The sequence below is a fragment of the Micropterus salmoides genome, unplaced genomic scaffold (genome assembly GCF_014851395.1).
Source record: "Micropterus salmoides isolate LMB-PRFRI ecotype aquatic unplaced genomic scaffold, ASM1485139v1 Ms_hic_scaffold_9, whole genome shotgun sequence".
Taxonomy (NCBI): domain Eukaryota; kingdom Metazoa; phylum Chordata; class Actinopteri; order Centrarchiformes; family Centrarchidae; genus Micropterus; species Micropterus salmoides.
The window spans coordinates 18603124-18614824 of record NW_024044681.1 but is presented as its reverse complement, the minus strand read 5'-3'; the positions used below and the strand labels follow the sequence as shown (position 1 = coordinate 18614824).

The following is an 11701-nucleotide window of genomic DNA, read 5'->3' as shown; positions in this document are numbered from 1 at the left end:
TTAAAGCCAAAAGCATCCTTTAATTACCTAATTTAAAAACACTGTGGATATGCTTTCCTCTGTTCTGTTCATCTTCAGTGATGACAGTCAACGTTCAAACGGCCTATTCAACCATTGCTTTTTATTTTCTGATGTGGATTTTCCCAATTAAATATTCATACAGTGTGATGGAACCAGATTCACTGTTTCTTCAAGGATTTTTTAAGAATTACCATGAGATCAAGCCGCAGGCTGCATTTTTCTGTGTTTTTCAGAATAAGGTCCTTGTTTGTTGATTTGGATTTCCTCTGGGACTATAACTGGAACATTAGTCAATCGGCTTCCACATCCAAAACATCAAAAAAATTAATTAGCAACAAATATAGTGTCTGTGCATGTTTAGACACACACAGAGAGAAATGCAGATACAAACAAATAAACACACACAAAACAAAAAGAAGAAATGCGCAAGGTGCCAAATGCTCTAGATTTCAATACACTAAACAATCAAAGTAGCTCTGTGGAACTCATTAACACACATGCGGTGCAATGACAGATGGACCATGGCTTAATTCAAAGAGTTTCAACAATAAACTAAATGTCAGAAGCCTGTAACAGGTGTATGTGTGTGACTTCCGTCTTTCCAAATGTGCAACTTTCCTGTGTGAAAAAAAGTAAATAGCCTAAATAAATTCCACATAAATTCACCCAAATGTATCCAACCACCTGAAGTATCTAATGTCTGCACATCATAGAACTGATTATTTAGTGTTTTTTTTGTATGTTTGACAAGTGTTGCTCAGAACTGAGTTAATTTCTTCAAGCACAGTAAGCACAACAGAATTCAATGTGCACTAAACCACTTTTCATTGCTTTGACACAAAATAATGGCCACATCATCTCTCACTTAGACTCGTTTGCATGTTTAAATACTAGTGAACTGTTTAATATATTGTTGGTTAAACATAACAACTTACTGGAAATTAGACTGCAATTCTTCTGCTATACCTACATCTAAAAAATAAAAAGGCACAAACTACTAATTGGGATGTACAACACTGAGTGCCTCATTTCTTTCCTTGATGACCTCTATGAAAGACTTGTTCCAGGTGAGGAAAGAGAACGGGTGAGACTGAATCCAGAATGTTTTGTAATTGTACGGGACAATCTGCATTCGCAGAGTGGTTTCCAGCCCATCCCAGGATGGTCCCACTTTTCCTTCCACCTTTCTCCTCATTCTCACATAGGATATATTTTCCTCATGGAGGTGGAGTTTATATTCATGACCACCAGCCACATGATCAGATGTCCCTCCTAGATTCAATGAATGCTGGGTGTCTGGTCTTATCTGCAGAAGATTGCCTGGAATGGATCATGCATGCAAACAGATCCTTTCCCAGGTGTCTTGAAAGGCAGGCCATAAGGTTTGACCAGAACGCAGGGTTGACTAGCATTGTTGTATTTCTACATTTTCTCTCCTATGCAATTATGTATAGTGAATATAGTTTTGTATTGCATTACTGGAATCACTTTAGTTAACATTTTGTGCACTTGGAATTACTCTGTGCAAAATTACTCTGTGCAAAATTACATAAAAAGTGGAGCTTTTCAAAGCATATTGCAGCATTTCTGATTAATTTCTGAGATATATATTGTAAGGTTTCACAATGTTAGAAAGAAGTGCCCTTCTTTTTGTTGTAATTGGATCTTGGTTTTATTATTGGGTGTAATAAAACAACCTGTAAATTAGATCAGGAACTGTTTCAGAATCTATGATTGAATTACATCACACCTACCTCCTGGCTCAAGTGAAAACATTCAACTGCTTATCTGTCTGGGGTTGGGTTTTCTTTTCGCCACCTACATATGCTCGTAAGCTGATTAATCCTTTAAATTGATTTAAAAAAAGTGTGAGTGCCTGTGAGAGAGACTTCTACAGGCGGAAGGAGTTGAAAGATGAAAGCTGGCTTCCATCATTCAGCAGAATACTAACCCCACCACTAAATGGATTACCTTATCACAGACCTCTAAATGAGTGTGTGTGTGCTTGTCATGGTTGTCACTTAGAGTTATGTCCAGAGAATTTTCCTTACAGGTTGGTGGGTTACTATAAGCTGCTCTCGTTCACCTGTCCATATCTCTTACTCTCTTCTCTCCCTCAATCTACCAAAGCGCCTAAAAATTTTCAAAAATGATTTACCGTGTTGTTTGGTTGCCATTTACAAGGAGGTTGGTTGTCTATCCTGAGACTCTTTTGAAAAATGTGCATATTGAATTTTCTAAACGGCATTTTTCAATGTTGTGAGCACCACAAATGAGATTCCTTTCACCTCTGTTGTATGAGAGTAGAAGCAGAAATCTGAGGGACAGATAACTCTAAACTTGAAGCCTGATAAATCCAAACCTATCTGCATGGCTTGATACTACAAATGTCAATCAGAAAGGCTGAGTGCAGAGGCAGGAATACTGAGTGTGGACCGAAAATGCAGACATAGACGAGGAGTTTGCTGTTCAGGGGGTTTATTCAGACTAAACAAGTCCACACAAAAGTAACAGACCATCATAAAATAGTCCAAACAAGGCAGATGATCCAAAAGAAATAATCCAACAGTCCAAACTAACATAAATACAAAAAGGCAGAAACAATCCAAATCGCTTAACCAAGACATGAAGAACAGGGAAATCCAAAACAGGAACAATCCAGTGAGGAGGAAACAAGCTCAGACAGAACAATCACAATAGATACTAACACCACAAAGACTGAACACAACTGAGGGCAATATATACAGGGGCACACCACACACACACAAGCAGTCAGGGCAATTAAACACAGGTGAGACACATTGGAAATCACGGTAGACAGTAAACACAGCTAGACTAAAACACCAAAATTACAAAATAATACAGGAAGTAAAGCTAGCGATAACTAAATACAACAGAGAACAAGGAAGCATCGATTTACAAAAGCTAAACAAGAACATAGAGATAGAGACACATAGAGAACAAATTAACAGAAAAACACCACACTCAAATCCAAGGTTGTGACACAATGGCATATTAGGACATTGTATTGGGATATTATTCCGATAGAGAGCCTAAGTCCCTCTCCTTCCGGTGGACCACCATGGGACATTACTTTGAAAAAAATATTTACGGCAGAGACAACAAATTTTTTGTTCCTGTTTGAATTGTGCTCTGAATTACACATATGATGATGGTCAATCTAAAATATACACTTCAAAGTCAAGAAAGTTGCAGTATGCCGTTGTACAATAACACTGGGTGTAAATGAGACAATTTTTTGGGGGGTGAATCGACTTAACACCTTCTATTGCCTTTTGTATTTAACCCAGTCTTTTTTATAAAGAATGAGCATACTAACAGTAATCATTTCTAAATATCATAGAAAATAAAACCTACACAAACTTAAAGGACAAGGACTTGACTATGAAGTTGAAAATGTTAATATCAGGCTATTAGCTTCATATTAACATTTAAACATCAGAACATTGTCACAGCAACAATAAGAGGGTTTCCAAATTTGGGACTGCAGGGTCATTATATTACAGCTTTTGCTCCCCTGGTACATAATACCTCCTCCAGCTCCAGCTTAGATAATGAAACTGAAACTTGAATTATTGGGCTTTACAACTGGGACCACTCTTTTTTCTGGGAACTACATGTAATTTATTTTTGTGAAATAAATAAGTAAATGCATATATTAATACATAAATAAAAATTGTTATCTTAAAATGTGTGTTTTACACATTCACTTAACATCTTAGTCACTGGGTCAGTATTTAAGTGTCATAGTAAGTCTTTTTGTTTTGTAGGGGCATAAAGAGACAGGAGGGTCAGCAGTGACGTCAGTGTCTGACTCCTTTTTAGCCACTGATGCAGCTCCTCTTATGACACCTGGGAATGTCATGAGAAGAACAATTAGATGGTGTGCCATGCCAAGATGATTCTGCATGGGGTGAATTTTTTTCATTTGTTATTTTGGATTGTGTGACTATATAATTTTTGCACCCACCTTTTGCTATAGAATAACAAACATAACTGCCTGGATTGAGAGAAGCGGCTTTCACATTTATTGTGGTGACATAATGTTTCGCTGCATAAAACTATCTTTATAGCAGTCATAAACAAAATGACTACAGGTTACAATCCCCCCAGTATGCTGAATTATCATCTAACAGTGATTATTTCATACTTACTTTACTCTTAACAAGACTACAGCCATGCCAGTGGCTCTGTAATGCTATTGTGACATCAGCATGTTACAATTTTCCCTAGACAATGCTAACATACTGATATTATGCAAGTATAATGTTCAGCATGTTCACCATCTTAGATTGTTGTGCTTATTAGCACTAAACACAAAGTACAGCTGAAATCATTCTTGGACTAATTGAAATGTTGACCTGATGAAAATTTAAGGGGTGACCAAAGTGATTACAATGCATCCTGAATGTCAGTATCATCCATTTCATCCAGAGTCCATCCAATTGTTGAGACATTGAGGCACAAATATGAACTTCTCGATGAGCAACAGAGGGAAATTCATGGGATCAACATGGTCATTAGGATTTAAGTAGTGGCCTACTTGAAAACTTTTAGCCATGTATAGTTACTATTTGCAAAGACAGCTGATTTGACTCTGCATGTTCTACCCCAGTGTATGGTGTGCTGAGCTATTAACAACAAACAAGTTGTTTAGACTTTCTTTCTATACTGGAAAACTTTCCAGAGATGATCTGATGTGTCCTGATTTGACACACTTCAGCAATCTAAGAACATTAAAACAAATACTGAAGATAATGTGTGACTGCTGAGGCCCTGATCTCCCTGTGTTAGACGTCTAATCAAAACATGGTCTCCAGTGTGTGAACAAGTATGGGGGGTTATAAATAAACCAGAACCAAACTGCCTGTCTTTCTTCAAACACAGCCCAGGATGGGATCGCGCAAGCGTGTCCAATCTAGAGTGCCTAGGCGATGCAAACATCTTTTGAGGATGACATGTCAGTCAAACGAACAGGAAAACAATGAAAAGCGATGAGGCATGCAGGATACTGACTGGTTGAGGTGTCATTCAGTGCACAGAGGATATACACACACATGGAGAAGATGCTAATGCTCACATGTGGAAATGTGCATTTTGATACCCACAAATGTATTAACGCAAGTGGTGTACATGTCCACATGCACAGAAATAAAAACAAGTATCTAAAGAATTTTACCCAGAAAAGATATCCAAGCCATACATACATGGACATGTATGCGTGAGGGTAATGGTGACTGACAACAAAGACCTGATAAATGTAACCTCTGGAAGAACACAAAATCTGAAGGAAATGGAGGAGAGAAGGGCAAAGCCACAGGGCCAGGTGAAGAAGAAAGAATATTTAAACAGACAAGCAAAGGTAGCAAAGGAGCAAACACCCTTCACAAGACAGACAGACTGTGAGAGATTGTTGCCACAATGAGAGAGAGGGAGTGAGGTACACAGTGGCAGTGGGGATTCAATTACACAGTTTTGTTTTGACTCCCACTCCCCAAGACAGCAGCAAACATCAGTCAGTCAACGGCAACAAGAGGGTGGGAGAAAAATGTGTGTTTGTGTGTAGTCTGTTTGTGCAGATGCATCTTGTACTGTACATGTATGTGCGATCTCAGTGTGGACTAGAAGCTCCCACGTTAACGTTGTCTTTGTTTGGGGTGAGTCTGACTCCTGGCAAGAAAAATAAATGACAGGCTCTATCTCCCAGCCAACACCTGCATCACTCATCTTTTCATTAGTACAGCTGAGAGCTGTACAAGGATAGAGTGCGAGACAAAGTAAAGGACAGAAAAGGGACAGGGGAGACCAAAATAATAGACAGGAAAAAAGACAGTGTTAAAAATAGCAAGACAGAAGCAGATAGAGACAAAAACTGAGAGACAAATATTTATTTAGAAGAGAGATTAGAATTGAAAGGAAAAAGAAGCCACTTCCTCATCTTCTCAGAGTTTCATTAACAATCTGAAGGACGGGGGGGGCGACATCTGTTGGAACAATGTGTAAAAGAATAAGCAGGCAAGGATGGGAAGGAAAGGATACAAGGACAGAGGTACAGACAGGTAGAGGAACAAAGACTAAACTAAAAAAGAAAGATTAAATGACAGCCAAAGTGTATGGAGCTTCTCAGATCTTATGGATGACAGACAGGGATATGACAAAACAGGGATATTAGTGTCTTTAAAGCATTGATATGTTCACATTGTTGAGTTCAATCCTTCTGCCTCCGTCTGCCGCTTTTGATGATAACAGTAACTACTGAATGGACCTTGTGGTGAGATGTCTTTTACTGTTTCCTGTATATCATATTCTACACACTGCCTTTAAAAATTACCTCCTTCACACAACTTGTTTCTAATCAGAACTGGAGTTTATGCGAAAACAAAGATGAGTGACTAACTGACTAATTTGTACTTTGAACAAAGACCCCTCCTTCAGACAAGTTCTGGTTTGGTGTGTTGACTTTTGAAAATCCTCCTCTTTAACTCCACAACTGTCAAACTGGTATGATCCCTAAGTTTATTGTGTCTCTGTGATTAGCAACATGCTGACTATGTGAGGTCCTGCTGCAGTATTAGTACTTATTTTTTGTAAAGACACTGCACGTCTAAAACAGAATTAATAATTTTTCTTGCTGACACTAAACCTGTTGCAAAGTACTGTGAAATAAAATTAAATGAGTGAATATGTCTGGAGACAGCTATTTAAAGGAATGCTACACATTTTTTCAACAAAAACAGTCAAGTGCCCATTTGAACACTGAAACAGGTTTTGCTTGCTATAATCATTTCTCCTATTCATACCGGCCAATAAAATATCCCTCCCTAATTTTTTCAAGTTTCAATGTGCATACCTGATTATTGTTTTAAGACTGACTTAATTGTTAACTTAACCTTTAAATGTGGCTTTTATTGTTGCCACACACATTTTTCATTTAAAAATCCAACACAGTTCTCTGCAAATGTACATATAAACACATATCAATATGTCTGGCCTTGCAAGGCTGCAAAACCTGCTGCATGGTCCATGACAAATGTAGCTGAATAGAGAGCACGTGGCACCAAAAGGTTTGCGCTCTATTTTCCTTTGGAGACAGCCATGCCAGAAATATGGATTTTACCCTAGTACTGCAAGGCATTTTAGACTAATGCTTCCATGAAATGCCCTATGCTCTAATTTATTACAAAGAAACCACCTTTTCCTCTCACTATGCCAAGCTGAGCGAGATATCCACAGAAGGTGGGTGAAGAATAAGAAATGGAGAAGAAAGGTCAAGGGATTAGATAAAGTTGGGAGGAAGGGATAATAGAAGGAAGGTGTAAAGGGGGAAAAAGGCTAATTGTTTAACTAGTAAAATATATGGAAATCTGCAAGCTGATGATGGGTATGTCTTGCTTGGATGTTGATATTAACAGCACAGCGTTAAGAGCACTAACAGTGCTCATTCAAATGAGCACTGACACATGTGAAGGAAAAAATTGATAACTTAAATAGTGCCTTTCAAACAAGTGTCCTTGGGAATCTTTATCTGCTCTCTTTCTGCCTGAACATGATCACTTTAGATGGGTATTGTGTAAAAGTTAAATGGCATTGTTTTTGTCTATGCTTGGTGTGTAATGCATATAAAGCATTAGCAAGTATGCACCTATATGCATGCAATTACAGCTTTGTATTTGTTATTTTTTCAAATAAAATACAAATCAGGGTGAATAGTCAGTTATAGCATCCAGAATAGATATAATGTGAGTATAAATCTCACAGGAATAGATTTAAAATATAAGTCATGTAAGAGTTGGGAAGAGTGATTTTTGGCGCACCAATTTTCTTTTATTCAGTCCATTATCTTGATCCCATTGGGCTTCATTGCAGTATTCTGTACAGCATCCAGTACCACGTACTGATTTGTTTAACTGAAATTCAAATCTTACAGTACAAGGATTATCATTCCTGTGAGATATGTTCTGTTTCTAACAGGCAGTAGGAACAAGAGTATAGGAAAATAGAGCAGAAGATATGGGGTGCAAAATTACTTTTGGTGACATGGCAAGGTGAGGGTACTATTCATTTCAGCAGCCAAGGTCAGGAATATGACACATTTTGGTGCAGAAACCTGTTTGTGGATAATGACATAATCCATCACCTTTGGTCTCTCTCTCTCTCTCTCTCTCTCTGATATACAGGACCATTTCTTGGGAATAGTGTGAATGAAATAAGGATCCAGTCATTATCTGAATATAAAGTTTTTACAACACATTGAGACTTCTCATGGTGCTGGAGACAAATATATTTAGTCTACATGATGAGTCATTTCTATACAGTAAAAATTACATTACATCTTACTTTTGTCACATTGCAAGATAATTAGCTTTAGAAAAGGTAAAGAGCAGAGCAAATGTTGTGCATGAGTCCATATTTCTATGTTTTTTTAACCTAAACGGCCTCTCATAATGAACTGAACTGAATCACTTCCTGAAATGATCTGTCAGTTGAGCTCTCAGTCAGTTGCAAGCGAACATGCAAGGATACACTCACTCACTGAGTGATACATTCGTTTGCAGGTAGGCTCACAAGAAGTAGGTTGTGTGTTTAAACCGGCCATTCGCGAGGGCACCGTTTCTGCATCCTGGGCTTGGCACTGCAAGACAATTGTGATTGGTTTAAAGAAATAAAAACAAGCCAGTGTTGCTTCCCCCTATACCAGAATAATTAGGGTTCCTTACCATCATTACCATCCTCCTTTCATCAACCAGGTGCCCTCACACTTTTCCACCTATTGCCTGTCCCAGTCACCTAACTCTCACATCCAGCCTCCAGCCCTCCAATAACTTGATCTTCCCTGCTTACTCTCTCACCATGAACTATAAACTGTTTATTGGCTCTTTCTTGGTTGGCTTTCCTGGACTATTCATGTTTATGTTTAAATGAGACTTAACCTTCTTATTTACAGCATTGTTTGTTGTCACAATCTTGAAATAAAAGATAAATCTGGATAGGAAGGTGAATGAGTAGTGATTGTCCATTATTACCATCCACTGACGCGCCCTAGAGAAAAGCATGTCAAGCCCCCCAACAGCTCCAGGTTGTACTGAAAAATTAACAAATTAGTGTAAATTTGAAATTGTGAAAAAAAAAAGAGTTAGTAAGATTCATAACAAAATTAATAACATGGCCACATCACATTTGACATAATTGTCTCTCAACTCTTAGAAAACTGAACAGAAAAGTATATCATTCTTGGAGTGGTAAAACTGATCCCATGAGCAAAGGGACGAGCAAAAGTGTATTTATCATGCAGGATTTGGACCACAAATGAACTACAAATCATTCAGTGGCTGATCAATCAGTCATGACTTTGCTACTACCAATCCTTCTTGGTTTTCTTGCATTTCTGGTTGGAGGCCTGTACCTTCTGCTGGGGGTGTTTAGACAGCGGCGACCAGGAGAACCCTCTTTGGATAAGGGGCTAATCCCCTGGCTGGGTCATGTCTTAGTATTTCGCAAGGACACAATTAAGTTTCTAGAGAGAAGTAAATCATGGCGATATAGTCACAGTACACTTGGGAGGCTTCATTCTCGACCCTTTATCCCCTGAGGCTTTTGTTAAGGAGAGTCCATAAAAAGTGGACTTCAACATGTGTGCCAGGAACCTGGCACCGACTCTTTAGTTACGATAATTGTCCACAAACTCCTGATGGGGGGCTGGACTTTAGGTGTTGACCCACGCCATGATGTCTAATTTGCAGAATGTGACGTTGCGGAACATTGGCTTATCAACAAAAGTTCAAAAGATATGGATAGAAGACAATATTATATTTTACAAGTTATGTAAATAAGACCACCTCTTACCCAATCTGGTTCATGGCTTATGGAGTCCTGCCCCCGGGGGGAAAGAATGAGGCAGAGAGGATAAAGGCATTCTGTTGGAAGGTCCTGTCAATGCAGAAGAAATCATTCTGGGTGTGGGACATGCCGCAGGCCAGACAGGAGTAGGGCATAAAGGAGTCAATGATATATTGGTACATGCTTGTGCTTTTTTGGGTCTTCCAAGGCAACACAAGGCCTTCTGTATTCTGAATCAAGCCAGAAAGTCCTACATGGCCACCATGTAGGACTTTCTGGCTTTGATCAACCTGACTTGTGACATGCTGATGAAAATGCCAGTCCTGGATAGTGCTGTAGAAGAGACCCTCATTACAGCACCACTCCTCATCAGGACAGTGCTCCGGGATTTGACTTTCAAGATGGCTAATGGTTGTGAGTGCCATATTTGCAAGGGTGACATAATGGCAGTCTTTCCTTACAGTACGATGCACACTGATTCTGAGATCTACCTTGAGCCACATGCATTCAGAATACAACCGCTTTATGAATCGAGGTGGAAGCAAGAAAACTGATTTCAACAAAGCAGGCGAAAAGGTTAGGTACTACAAGATGCCCTTTGATGCAGGGGTCTGAATGTGTCCTGGGAGGTTCTTTGCCATCAATGAGCTGAGACAGTTTATTTTGCTCATGTTGGTCTTCTTCGAGTTTGAGTTAAAGAATCCTGATGAGAAGATACCAGATACTGTCATCAATCAATTGGGCTTTGGAGCAATTTATCCCATCAGAGACATCAAGTTTCATTACAAACTCAGAACCCATGATCACAACATGTTTCATATTTCAGAGAAAAGATTTTCTGATTTTGAATTCCTCTGTAAAATTTAGTTTCATAGTTTAGTTTCTTGGAAACATGAGATTCAGAAGTGAATTTACCTCATCCTTATTAATTATTAATGATCCCATGATATGTATGTTTTCTGGTTTGTGTTTGCAATGAGTTATTTACTGCATAATCATTCATTTTGAGCTGTTGATTTACAAGTCTGAAATAGTTTTCTCCAAGACAGCTTAGCACTGTATTATTCAATTATTCAAGATTATACAGTACAGTACAGTATATTGCTATTGTTATGTGGGGATAGGGTTACACTGCAAACTTATATGCTTTAATATAACTTTAAAATCAAAAATGCATAAAAAGATGACATTTTCAAGATAAATTTTGACTCCACTGCAAATGTACTAAACAGCTGTTTCCACATGGGTTGGATTCAGCCACAATTCTTCATAATTTCTGCGTTTGATAAAACATGAAGAAAGCCTTAGGAAAAACATCTATGACATTGTTTTGTTTCGCCCTGTGCTAATTAAAAGCTTTCCAAAACTAGATTCCAGGTCAGGCTATAAATGGCAACAACAGTGCAATTATTCTTTTTATGACCCACAAATATATATTATAAGTTAACATTCTGTTGTTTCTGGTAACACTACGATAAAATGTATCACATCATATCATACGATATCATCCTATCATACGATTAATAATGTGGAGCTTAGTTGCACGACAAACAGAGCTGTTGTTTGTAATTGTGGCTTGACGACATCACTCCAGTTATAGACTGCAGATGGAACAGGTACCTGCAGCTGTCAGATGGCTGTGATCAGGGTAGATGAAAGGATAGCTGTAGTGGATGACAGATGCTGTCACTCATTAATCTTTATTCGTCTTGCATTAAAGAGCCCATAATGTTAAATGTGTTGTACATCAGAGATGTTCAACCTTCTTGTCATTTTTGGGGGGTTTGCTGTTGTGTGTTGGAATGCATCATATTCAGATTGT

At 38.4% G+C, this 11701-nt stretch overlaps 1 pseudogene; it reads left to right on the top strand.

The window, feature by feature from the left end:
• The first annotated feature begins 9385 nt into the window (after nt 1-9385).
• Nucleotides 9386-10746, top strand: LOC119895559 (annotated as a pseudogene).
• Nucleotides 10747-11701: the final 955 nt, after the last annotated feature.